The sequence below is a fragment of the Heteronotia binoei genome, chromosome 14 (assembly GCF_032191835.1).
Source record: "Heteronotia binoei isolate CCM8104 ecotype False Entrance Well chromosome 14, APGP_CSIRO_Hbin_v1, whole genome shotgun sequence".
Lineage (NCBI taxonomy): Eukaryota > Metazoa > Chordata > Lepidosauria > Squamata > Gekkonidae > Heteronotia > Heteronotia binoei.
In genome coordinates, this window is record NC_083236.1 from 13,290,411 (window position 1) to 13,303,930 (window position 13,520).

Below are 13,520 nucleotides of genomic sequence, written 5' to 3' on the forward strand. Positions count from 1 at the left end.
TGATCTTTCAAGGCAGGTTGCGACAACTCTTTACTCCCACCTAGCACTCATCCTATAAAAGAACAGATGGGTTGACTTGCAGGTTGTCCAGAGTTGAAAGAAGCTTCTGTGTGCTGGCAACACCGGCTGATTACAACAATTACGTGCTGAGCTCTGTTCCCTTGGCTTGGTTCCCCTCACGGTCCCCTTCCCACCTCACTATTCATTAGCTACTTAGTAGATGTTTCAGAGGCCTCTGTAAGTTGAGGCTTGCTTCATTCAAATAGTAAAGCAACTAATATTAAAAAGCTGCTGGATTTGAATGAATGACACAGCCAAGGAGATAAAATGTGTGGATTTTGCTAGCCCAGGAGCAAGGAGAACATCGGAATGCCCAGTTGGAAACTGGTGTGTGTCTAAAAGTGGAACCAAAAGTGAAAGATTTTTTTAAAAGAATAAACAGATTCTTTAGCACAGGAGTGACCTTAGTGGGTCTTTCTGTTGTCAAAAGAACAGGTGGTGGGGGAGAGAAGAAATATGTGTTCTCTTTGGACTGTGTGCTTTCCTGTTCCTCAGAAGGACCCTGGAATAAATATAGAAGCAGAGAGCTGGAGGGAACCTAGGAGGGTCATCTAGTTCAACTTCCTGCACAATGCAGGAAATTCACAACTACCCCCCCTCCCCCCAGTGTTCCCTCTAAGCTGTGGAGTCTTGTGAGCAAAAATTCTACTCTGTGAGCTACTGGCATTAAAGTTGCGGTGCAGAGTGGTAAAGCTGCAGTACTGCAGTCCGAGCTCTGCTCACGACCTGAGTTCGATCCCCGGCGGAAGCTGGGTTCAGGTAGCCGGCTCAAGGTTGACTCAGCCTTCCATCCTTCTGAGGTGGGTAAAATGAGTACCCAGCTTGCTGGGGGTAAAGTGTAGATGGCTGGGGAAGGCAATGGCAAACCACCCCGTAAAAAAGTCTGCCGTGAAAATGTGATGTAATGTCACCCCAGAGTCAGAAACGACTGGTGCTTGCACAGGGGACTAACGTTACCTTTTACTGGCATTAAAGTTGTAAGATGCTGCATAAATTAGTTTGCTCTGGGGCCTTTTTCCTGAACTGAGACAAAAATGTGCGAGCTGTGGGCTAAAAAGTTGTGAGCTAGCTCACACTAACTCAGTTTAGAGGGAACACTGCCCCCCTCCAGTAACTTCTGCTCTATGCCCAGAGTGGGAAAAAATGGTGTTGAGCTTTCAAGCCCTCGGTGGTCTGGGACTCACCTGCCTGCAGGTGGGGATAGGCGTGCCTCCTGCTTGTTCACATTCTGTCGTGGCGGCAGCCCCCATTTTATGGAACAGCCTTCCTGAGGACCTGCGGAAGCTCCTTTGCTTTTAGCATAGAGGAAAAGACACAAAGAGCTGCTTGATTTGTTTAGGATACAGTAGGAAATGCAGATTATTGTTGTGCTTTTAATATATGGTATTCATATTAATAGTATAAATTATGGTTTTATGTTATCTGACTTTTTATTTTTGCCTTGACTGCCTATATTTAGGGAGAAATGTCAGCAGGGAGACATGTGAGCCTGCATGGTGTAGTGGTGATAAGTAGTGAACTCTAATCTGGAGACCTGGGTTTGATTCCCCACTTGTCCACCTGAAGCCTGATGAGTGACTTTGGGCCAACCATGGTTTTCTCAGAACTCTCTCAGACCAACTGACCCCACAAGGTGCCTGTGGGGTGGCTAAAGGAAGGGAATATGATTGTATGCCACTTTGGGACTTCCTAAGGTAGATAAAAGCGGAGTATAAAAACTTCTTCTTCTTCTCTTAAATAACATTAAAAAGATCTGAAGGTCCTGTATGAGCCCATGTGACAACTCCATTCCTTCCAGCAGCTGCTAGGGTTGTCAGGTATGGTCTGGTAACCAATAGGAGACTGGGGTAGGGACGGGGTGGGTGGGTAACAGTGATGGTGTGACATCACTTAAAGGGGAATTCAGAAGTGATATTATGCCTCTCTAGGAATCACTGGGAGCTCTGTGGTTTTACCACAGGGTTTCTGGCAATTTTCTCAGAAGTGACATCATGCCACAGACCTGACAACCCTCGTCTATGCCCTCCCAGATACAGCACCTGTTATGGTCCCTTGTAGGACCTTTTCAGTAGGCTACTTTGTCTGTTTTTAGTAGAGCATGGGAGACTGTACTATTTTAAAGAGCCTTTTCTTGATCTTGCTGCTCTTTGTCTTGAATAAGACGGAGAGTGGATTACTGTGAAATTCTGGGAGATTCCAAGGCTCCACCTGGAAGTTGACATCCCTTAAAGGTTCTTAACAAATAAGGAGTATCTACTCAGCTGCTTGTGGCTGGGGGTGGCGGGTGGCGGCGGGGTGAGGTAGAATTAAAATGGAGAATGTAAGAATTTAAGAAGAGTCCTGCTGTATCCGACCAGCAGTCCATTGAGTCTAGCATCTTGTCTCACACAGTGGCCAACCAGTTCCTCTGGACAGCCAGTAACAGGGCATAGAGGCCGAGGCCTTCTCCTGATGTCCATACTGGTTCCATGAGAATTGGGGGTACAGTGGGCGAGCAGTTGTCTGTGTTGAAGAAAATGGACACAGTGGTGATTTAACTGTGAGGAAAAAGACGGGGCAGAGGAATCATTCATGTGCTGTGTTATTCCCACTGTTAGAACATGGGCCTCAGCAAACAAACGGGCAGAGTTCCCTGTCCTGGACATGATTAAGAACTCGGTCTGCGGTATCTTCAGCATATAAATATGTTCTAGTCCCACAAAGGTGGGATTTATCGGCCTGCCCAGGCACTGCTGTATTCCTTCCTCCTTGCAATGATTTATGGGAAAGAGAGCTGGTTCCCGGGGAAGCTGGCGTTTGACCTTTGTGTGTTCCTATTCGGTCTAGCCAGAATGTGCTGCTGCAGCTTTGTGCTACCAAGTTGGAGGCGGGCAGCTGGGGTTAAAAATTAACTGCTTCTTGTGCACCTTTTTACGGAATGGAATGTTTTGAGGCACAGACATATTTAAGAGCTCATTTACCCTGGCCAGATTCTGATGTGAACATTGTACTGCATAAAGATCACCACTTCGGAAACATGTACCTAATGTTACTGGGACATGCTAAAACAGGGATGTGTCACTTCAAATTAGGGTTGCCAATCCCCAGGTGGGGGCAGGGGATCCCCCGGTTTGGAGACCCTCCCCCCGCTTCAGGGTCATCAGAAAACGGGGGGAGGGGAGGGAAATGTCTGCTGGGAACTCTGTTATTCCCTATGGAGATTTATTCCCATAGAAAATCATAGAGAATTGATCCACGGGAATCTGGGCTCTAGGGGGCTGTTTTTTGGGTAGAGGCACCAAATTTCCAGTATAGCATCTAGTGCCTCTCCCCCAAATACCCCCCAAGTTTCAAAAAGATTGGACCAGGGGGTCCAATTCTATGAGCCCCAAAAGAAGGTGCCCTTATCCTTCATTATTTCCTATGGAAGGAAGGAATTGAAAGTTGTGCTGTCCCTTTAAATGTGATGGCCAGAACTCCCTTAGAGTTCAATTATGCTTGTCACAGCCTTGATCTTGGCTCCACGCCTAATGTCTCCTGGCTCCACCCCCAAAGTCTCCTGGCTCCACCCCCAAAGTCTCCTGGGTCCCACCCCCAAAGTCCCCAGATATTTCTTGAATTGGACTTGGCAACCCTACTTCAATGAATAACTTTCAGTGTAACCACTTCCCATGTGAAATGGGGGTAATGGAATGGGCAAACAAGCCCAGTTGGAACCAGTTTCTGTTCTCCTTGCACTTGAGTAAAGTGAGAATACCCCATGGCCTTCTGGGATTCTGTGACTATAGCTGGTGGCTGCATTAAAAACCCTCATTGTTTTGCATTTTCCTCAATCACCTACTTCCTAGTTTTTAAAGAAAGTTTCCCCATAGTATATATATTCATATTTTTATCATTTATCATATAACTGTAAATGATCAGTACGAAGAATATCTCACATACTTTTACAGCATCCATTTTATACTCTCTAATCAAAAGCAAGAAGTTGGAAAGAGATGTTCTGGATTCATCCCCCTTCCTGGTGACCCGATTTGAAATGCTACAAGGCCGATCAGAAGCCCTTCTGAGCAAGAGCCCCGCCTGGTTCTGCCCCCTTTCTAAACCCACTTGGTGGGTACCTGGCAGTCACAGACACCATGTATTGTGGAGGAGTCTCCTCTAGCAGAAGCGGTTCTTGTTCCAGAAAAAGGCCCCTCCGCTGATTTGAGCAGAGACAAGTGTAGCTGCGCAGAGACTGAGTGATCTCATTTCCAAGGCCCCTCCCCTCTTTTGGGCCATGCCTGTGGGGCAAATGAGGTGTTGTGGTGGGGGATACCGTGTCTTGTCTGCTGCTGCCCTAATCACATATAAAATGAGACATGGGTGTGTGTTTGTGTGTGCATCTTACCTATAAAAGGAACACGGGAGAGGACTATATCAGTGCCTCCTTTCTAGGGTTGCCAATCCCCAGGTGGGGGCAGGGGATCTCCCGGTTTGGAGCCCCTCCCCTGCTTCAGGGTCATCAGAAAGCGGGGGGGAGGGGGATGTCTGCTGGGAACTCCATTATTCCTTATGGAGAATGATTCCCATAGGGTATAATGAAGAATTGATCTGTGGGTGTCTGAGGCTCGGGGGGGGGCTTTTATTTGAGGTAGAGTACCAAATTTTCAACATAGCACCCAGTGCCTCTCCTCAAAACACCCCCCACGTTTCAAAAAGACTGGACCAGGGGGGTCCAATTCTATGAGCCCCCAAAAGAAGGTGCCCCTATCCTTCATTATTTCCAATGGAGGGAAGGCATTTAAAAGGCGTGCGGTCCCTTTAAATGTGATAGCCAGAACTCCCCTTGGAGTTCAATGATGCTTGCCACAACCTTGCTCGTGGCTCCACCCCCCAATGTCTCCTGGCTCCACCCCCAAAGTCCCCAGATATTTCTTGAATTGGACTTGGCAAGCCTACTCCTTTGTACCCTCAGTCTGTGGCTTTTCTCCATTCCTGGGTCACTTGTAATGCCAGAGTGAGTGGGAGCAACAGACGGAGGGGAGAGAAGAGATAGGAAGGGGAAAGGGTTCATCACCCTTCTTCCCCTGTGAAAGCACAGCACCACTTGCCCTGTGTGTGGATCAGGCAGACAAGTGAATATGAATAACAGCTCCACTACATCCAATTTCTCTCTCCAGTTGCTTTATTCCTAATCAATTTGAGTAGGTTCTTGACAATACTTACTTTTGATCTTACCCTTATCTCCCCAAGATGCTTAATTTGGAAATACTAAAAGAAGAGAGGGGCTCACGCTTGGTAATGTCTGCACAGCTAGTAATGGGGAGAACGGCCCCGAGCTTGCATTTGATTGCAGATGGGCGTGGCACCCTTCAGCAGTTCTGTTCCCCCCCTCACTTATTTAGAATGCTTGTAAGTGTTCCAAATGGTATCAAAAATGGCTGGCAAATGCGCATCCTCACGTCCCTCCTTTACGTCCTACTCGTCCCCAGTTTGACTGGCTCCACTAGGGTTGCCAAGTCCAATTCAAGAAATATCTGGGGACTTTGGGGGTGGAGCCAGGAGACTTTGGGGGTGGAGCCAGGAGACATTGGGGTGGAGCCAAGATCAAGGCTGTGACAAGCATAATTGAACTCCAAAGGGAGTTCTGGCCATCACATTTAAAGGGACGGCACACCTTTTCAAATCCTTCCTTCCATAGGAAATAATGAAGGATAGGGACACCTTCTTTTGGGGCTCATAGAATTGGACCCCCTGGTCCAATCTTTTTGAAACTTGGGGGGTACTTTGGGGAGAGGCACTAGATGCTATACTGAAAATCTGGTGCCTCTACCCCCAAAAAACAGCCCCCCCCCCAGAGCCCCAGATACCCGTGGATCAATTCTCCATGATCTTCTATGGGAATAAATCTCCATAGGGAATAATAAAATTCCCAGCAGACATTTCCTTCCCTCCCCCCGCTTTCTGATGACCCTGAAGCGGGGGGAGGGCCGCCAATCCGGGGGATCCCCTGCCCCCACCTGGGGATTGGCAACCCTAGGCTCCACACACTGAACATGTTTATATTAACTCACACTCTAAATTGGACTGAAACACTCTTATGTCTTATGTCTTGTGTCGCCATTTGGGAACTAGAGTCCCTGTCTAGTAAATTCTTAGCTTTTGCCAACATGATTTTTTTTTTGGCCATCAAGTCTAAGCCGGCTTATGGTGACATCGTGGGTTTTTCAAGGCGGGAGACGTTCAGAGGTGGGTCATGACCCTGCCATTCCTTGCTGGGTTCCCTTCTGAATGCTGACCGGGGCCAACTTTGCTTAGCTTCTGCAATCTGACAAGATGGGGCTAGCCAGGTCAGGGGACATGACAAATTCTACTAACTGATTAATAGAACTGTACAGCCCCGTGGGGCAGAGTGGTAAAGCTGCAGTACTGCAGTCTGAACTCTCTGCTCACGACCTGAGTTCGATCCCAGTGGAAGCTGGGTTCAGGTAACCGGCTCACGTTGACTCAGCCTTCCATCCTTCTGAGGTTGGTAAAATGAGGGCCCAGCTTGCTGGGGGGAAAGTGTAGACGACTGAGGAAGGCAATGGCAAACCACCCCGTAAAAATGTCTGCTGTGAAAACATCGCGATGCAACGTCACCCCAGAGTCGGAAACGACTGGTGCTTGCATAGGGTGCTTGCACCTTTACCCTTTTTTAAAAAATAGAACTGCCTGTGCATGTGCGAAATTGGTACATATACTGATATTGGTACATATACTTGAAGTGCAGCAATTTTCATGACCTGGGGGCAAGTGTTATCTAAGGAAGCCAGAGGATTGTGAGCATTAGACTTGTGCATGGGCGCGGGTTCAATTGCTTTAGTTTTTGTTATTAATTCCAAAAGGGGCTGCTCCGTTATTGAGTTCTTCCATATGGTTTTGCTTTGTTTTTTGTTTCTTTCATTCTGATTGTTTCATCTGCATAATTCTGTTCTGTTAGTATTTCCTGTAGGTTTCAGCAGAAAATACCCGTCCCCCCTTCTCAGGTCTGAACGTTCAGGGTTTTCCACCCAAGCTGTACAAACCTGTGGGAGATTGTAGCACTTCCCTGGGATACCTACATTGCCAAATTTAAGAGAGACAGGACAAAGAAGGCTCCTCCTGGAGACGATTAAAGGCACCCATGTTTAACATTAAAGCTCACGGGATCATTGACAGGAAAGGTTCCAAACAGTAACAGACAGTGCTGCATCCACTTAGCTTGAAGGACAGTAGCAACAAGGACAGGCAGGCTGTCAAAATAAGGTCATTTGGTGGCACATGGAGGGTGAGGCATCTTGGCAGGCAGCAGCGGGAGGACCTTAAGGCAGATTTGATTGGATGGGGGAGAAGGTTTTGAGTCTACAGGACCCTCCTCCGCTATGTCCCTGGAAGGGCGTTACGCTCCACTGGTCGAAACATGCCGGTGATCCTTGGCCCAAAAAAGGTCCAGCTGTCCTCAACAAGGGCCAGAGCTTTTTCAGTCCTGGCCCCAACTTGGTGGAATGCTCCGCCAGAAGACATCAGGGCCCTGCAGGGCCCTGTAAGGCAGAGATGTTCCGCCAAACCTTTGTATGAGGACAGCGATGGTTGTCGTGCTGGCACCTTTTCCTCTCCACCCCCTCTTGGAGGGAGGCGATGTCACAACTGAATAAGAGCACTTTAAAGATGTCATCAGGGTTTGCAATTTTTAATGTAACTGATTTTACATATATATGTATTTTTTAATGTTGTACATAGGGCGATTCATCAAATAATAATAATAATAATAATAATAATAATAATAATAATAATAATAATAATAATAATAATAATAATAATAATAATAATAATAGTCTGGAAAAACAGCAGGCAAGCAGACTGCAAGGGGAATTTTGGCACAGCAGGGCAGGCACGGGGAGGAGAGAGGAAGGTGAAAATCCACTCCATATCCTTCAGGACTAGAATACCTTACAAAGGGGTCATTTTGTAGAAAGAGGTGCCAGGGCTCATTAACATAACGCATTTGCATATGCCACACACCCCTGACATCACCAGAAGGTGTACTAAATTTTATCAGCATCTACCTTCAAATGCTTCTTGAATTATAATCGTCATCACAAAACCTTACTCCCATCATACTTTTAAAATTACTTTCTCCTATGTGGCCACAGTGGCATGATGAAGATTTCCATCTGTCTGCTTTATATGTTTTGGTTAATTTCTCCATTTTTTGTGGGGGAAAATGTTAGAAAGTTTGTCATGGTAAGTCAACTGTGGCTTGATGGCACTTTACACACACACACACACACACACACACAAATTGCAGTCAGTGAAGAAAACCCAGGACCTTTATCCCCACTCCCCTTAAGGAATGCAATGGTCTTGCTGTGCTCTTAGTAAAAAAATGCTGGTTGCTAATTAAAAGTGAAACTAATGCAGGCAGAAACTGCAATAATGAAAGAAACCAGAACAACGACAAAAAAGGCTCCTCTCTATAGGCTGCACAGATGAGAAATTTGTTTCATTTTCTTAATTACAATCATGTTAATTACAAGGCATCCTACTTCGTAATTATTTTAATTAATAACTAAAGAAATCTAGAAGTATACTGATTGTCCATCCAAGAGTCATTCTCTGTCCAGCTACCACAGAGATAGATCAGGATGGGTCACTGTGGTGGTCCATCTGTAGCAGTAGAAAAGAGCAAGAGTCAGGTAGTGCCTTCAAGACTAACAAAATCTGGGGCAGGAGAGGAGCTTTTGTGTGTGAGCAGCGACTTGTGAAAGCTCACCTGTGCCACTGATTTTGTTCGTCTTGAAGGTGCTACTGGACTCTTGCTCTTTTCTACAGCTACCATGGGGGAAATCCCATCAAACGACAAGTGCAGAACACAACTTGAATTGCAAAGAAACGATCAATTCAAGCACATCACGGGCTTGATTCATGAGGAAACGGATGTTGTGAGCAAGCCAAGTTCACTCTTCAAGTACCTGATTTGCCAATGTTAAATCATCTGTGTGTTCAATATTTTCATAAGAAACCATCTCATCATCTTGGAAGCATATTTTTAAACTTATGAAGCTTACAAATGATCAGTAGTGTGAAAAAGCCAAAGGTTGTTCAGTGTGGATGACTGAAACACAAACATGCCGACAAGACATATATCAAATTTCACCCAAGTTTTCAAAATCTGCATAAGAATCAGCTTCTTTCTGTTCATCTATAATCCTTTTGACTCTCAGGGCAATAATTCAGGTGTCCCAGAAATGAATTGTTATTCCAAGATCAACCAAGGTCTTATTATTTCAACATAAGAGCCATCTTGTCATCCATTTTACTGGGGCTGCCTCAGTGCGTTGCATAGGAGTACTAAACCACATCCTCACATTTATCTCCTGTTAAGGGGGGTGGGAAACCACCCATGCTTTCCTGTTTAAACAAATAACATCTATTATTGTTCTTTGCCAAGATTTTAAACAACATTTCCAAGGACTGCTAAAGGAATTAAGCCAAATGCAAATAAAAGTCTGGGTACAATATGACCCTTGATTGCCAAGATTCTACTAAACTATAATAGGTAAAAATGTTGGCATTTCTTAACATCTTCTCTGAGGGAACCACAATTCATAAGATTTTTGTTGTTCATACCATTAAAAATAGTGATTCATAACTGAATAAATTTTCTTTCAACTTCACCTTAAAGACCTACTTTTGAAAAATACATCCTTAAACCCCTCAATAGTTTGGGCAACATGTATCCCTGGGAAACTTCCTTCCGTGTTAGCCACATTGTCATCAGATGTGGCCCTGGTTTAAGTTATTTTCGCTGGCACAAAGCACACGGTATTATTGTCAAGGGTGTTTTATTTTCTGATTAAGGATGCCAACCTCCATGTGGATCTCCTGGAATTACAGTACATCTCCAGGCCGCAAAACTCAGTTCCCCTGGAGAAAATGACTGTTTTAGAGGATGGACTCTACGGCATTGTACTCCACGGAGGTCTCTGTCCTCCCCAGGCTCCATCCCCAAATCTCCAGGAATTTCCCAACCTGGATCCGGCGACTCTGCTCTCCACTGGTGGCCAGGTGGGGGACCTGGAAACCCTACAAAATTATGATTGATGAGTCTTCAGGAAACTACTTTAAAAAAACCCTCCAGGACTTATATGGAAGGTCTAGCTCATTCATTGCCCCCCTTGGTTTTCCTTATGATCAGTCTGCTGTTCCTGCTTTTCGTTTGGAATTCAGATTCTTCTCCGAAATATTATTTCATACCTTATTAACTTTATTGCTATCAGTCACTCCATTTTTTTTAAAGCTCCAACAGGATATCAAGCTCAAAAATAGATAAATATTTACCTTTACTTCTTTCTAGTTTTACAACCTAAGTCATAAACAGCAAACCCTCATCCCATGGGAAGAGAACCTAAAAGTTAGTTATCGTGTAACTTAACAGCTGCCAAAAATTTCATCACACACAGAATAATAGATAAACATTAACAAGGTGTCCTGAATACTGTTTTAAGTTCTTATTTCAAATTCTAATTAAAATATCAGTACTATTTTATTTTTCTGTTATAACATGATATCTTTTTTGTATTCTTCAATAATCTTGGGTTCTTTCAGTAGGTCAACCTGATTTTGTCATTAGATCAATATTATCTGCATATAACTTAGTTTTACTATTATTCACAGAAACTGCTGCTAATTCAAAGAACACACAGGGAAAACAGCCTTTCCAAGTACCAGCTGTTAAAAAAATCCTGAAGCGGAATTGATACATAGCTAAAATGGAATGATAAATCAGTTACCAGATCAATGTGTTAAAGTTACCACCATTCCAAGCCATTCAAGTGTTTTTAGCATGAAGAGCAACTCAACTCTGTCAAATGCCTCTTCAGAATCAATAAAATAAAACTTTTCCAACATATAACAAAAGTACTCACTGCTCATTTTATATTGCTATGCAGATTAATGAATCTAGACTGTTTCTAAACAAGTGACCAAAATTTTAGTCCATCTGTGTGCAAAAAAAAATCTCAGCCAAACTTTCATAATCTGAGCTTCAATTTGAGTAACTCCAGGCGTATTTCATTGCAGTTTCCTTTCGCGCCCTCTACACCTGCATGACCTGGTTTTGTCACTTGGAATGCAAAGCAAATGGCCTCTGTATTGCAATCAGTTCTGTACATGTGCTATTATAATACATACCATCAACTATGCATGCACAAAAAGCAATCTTCAGGAAATTTAAAAGATGCCTCTCACTGCATGAACACAAAGATGAGGCAAACAGCAAGTGATTCTGCACTTCCCTGACCATGATCCTGGCAAATATGTACCTTCTCTGAGAATTAAGAAGGTTTAGTCCACCATCTGCACAAATGTAAAAGAGGCCTGAAGGGACAGCAGTACACGAGCTGCAATGTATCTTTCTACCAAGCCATAACCTGACTATGGTCCTGTGGCAGAAGCAGCAACTGCCCAGGTTCAAAGCTGCGTACTGCAGTATTGAAACGGATCTTAGAGAAAGCCCATGGAGGCAGACTGGTGCAGGGGCTCAGCTTGTATGTACATGAGTGGCAGCGAGTTCAAATGGCAGGCATGCTTGCATCCCCTAAACTAAACTAGGAAGTTAACGCTTTTTAGATTTCCTCATTAAATTCTTGCATTTCAGTAACTGAACGAAAGAATATTTCCATTTTGCTATGAGATCCTATTAATAGATTGTTTAATGCTTCTTTGATGGCTTGTCAGAGTTATAATTACTGACAGTTTACAGTATTTTTAAAAATACTCTTTCTGTTGTCATAATTTCTTCACTGTGTTTTTCACTGGGTGGTATGATATATTTTATTATTAATTGACACAGATTCCAATAGCTTATCTGGCCTATTACCTTTTTAAAGGTAATTTTGTCTAGAATAAGAATCTCTGTGAAGTATGTTTTAATATCCAATTTTCCTTTGCTAATAGAGTGGTAAAGCTGCAGTACTGCAGTCTAAACTCTGCTCACGACCTGAGTTTGATCTCAGCAGAAGCTGGGTTCAGGAAGCCAACTCAAGGTTCACTCAACCTTCCATCCTTCCGAGGTTGGTAAAATGAGTAACCAGCTTGCTGGGGGGAAAGTGTAGATGACTGGGGAAGGCAATGGCAAACCACCCCATAAAAAGTCTGCTGTGAAAACATTGCGAAAGCAACGTCACCCCAGAGTTGGAAACGACTGGTGCTTGCACAGGATACTACCTTTAATAGCAGCTGATCATCTATTTCCTCAGCCTTTTTTCCTCCTTCTAAACTTTCACTTCTTTCAGGAGGAATGTAGGAGGATGGGAAGTGAAGAAAGAAGGATCCTGGGAAGGCAGAATCAACACTAAAGCAGGATGAGACAGTGGACAACAGGCAAAATGAACTGAAAAGGGGATGGATCCCCTTTGGAGATAGTGGTTATAGGACAGAAAGCAAGGGAAAGCAGAAAGTAGGGAAAGGGAAAAGTAGAGAACTCAAGAAAAAGGCAGAATGAATTTGAAGCTCTTGAGGGCCGGGGGATGTGTTAGATCACAACAACAGCTGCATAAATGTTAAAAGGTGTATAAATATTTTCTCATAATGTCACCAAAGTATGATAGCCTCAGTTTAGTTGTTTTCGCTTCTAAGGAGAATTAAGGTTTGATTTGATCTAGAGCCCACTTGTTTGTCTTTTAGGAGGTCCATGGTATCCATAAAACTCTCCTCCAACACCACATTTCAAATGAATCAACTTTCTTCCTGTCAGTTTTCTTCACTGTCCAACTTCCACACCCATAACATAGTCATGGGGAGTACTATGGTATGAATTATCTTGATCTTGGTTGCCAGTGACACATCTTTACTCTAAAGAATCCTTTCTAGCTCCTCAATGGAACTAGAGAGCCAGCATGGTGCTTGGTCAAGAGCAGTGGACTCTAATCTGGAGAACTAGGTTTGATTCTCCACTCCTCCACGTGAAGCCTGCTGGGGGACCTGAGTCACAGTTCTCATAGTTCTCGCAGAACTTATTCAGCCCCACCTACCTGACAAGTTGCCTTACAATGCAATTGTAAGCCAGTTTGATATTCCTTAAGGTAGACAAAAGGTAGACCCAGCCTCAATGTCTTGGTTGCTGTATCCCCCCAAAGAGGCACCAAGATCAGAAAAGGAATGGGGAGGAGAAAGCTGCAGTGAGAAAAAGAAGACAGCTAAATCCTCCTACATGAGTGATGTTAGGAGCTCTGTCCACAGAGTAAGATCTCATTTAAAATCCAGCCATGATTTAAGTAAGGAGGAAAAGGGTGTTTTGTTTTAAAATTTCCCCAAAGAACGAGAAAAAAGGGGGGGGGGGGGAGGACTCAACCCAAATCTAAACTGTAATAGAGGGTCAAGCTACCTATAACACAATGCATTAAAATGTATAACATTTATTATGAAGTGTACACAAAAATTAATTTTAAAACACTATATCTGACTATCTCACTGCATAA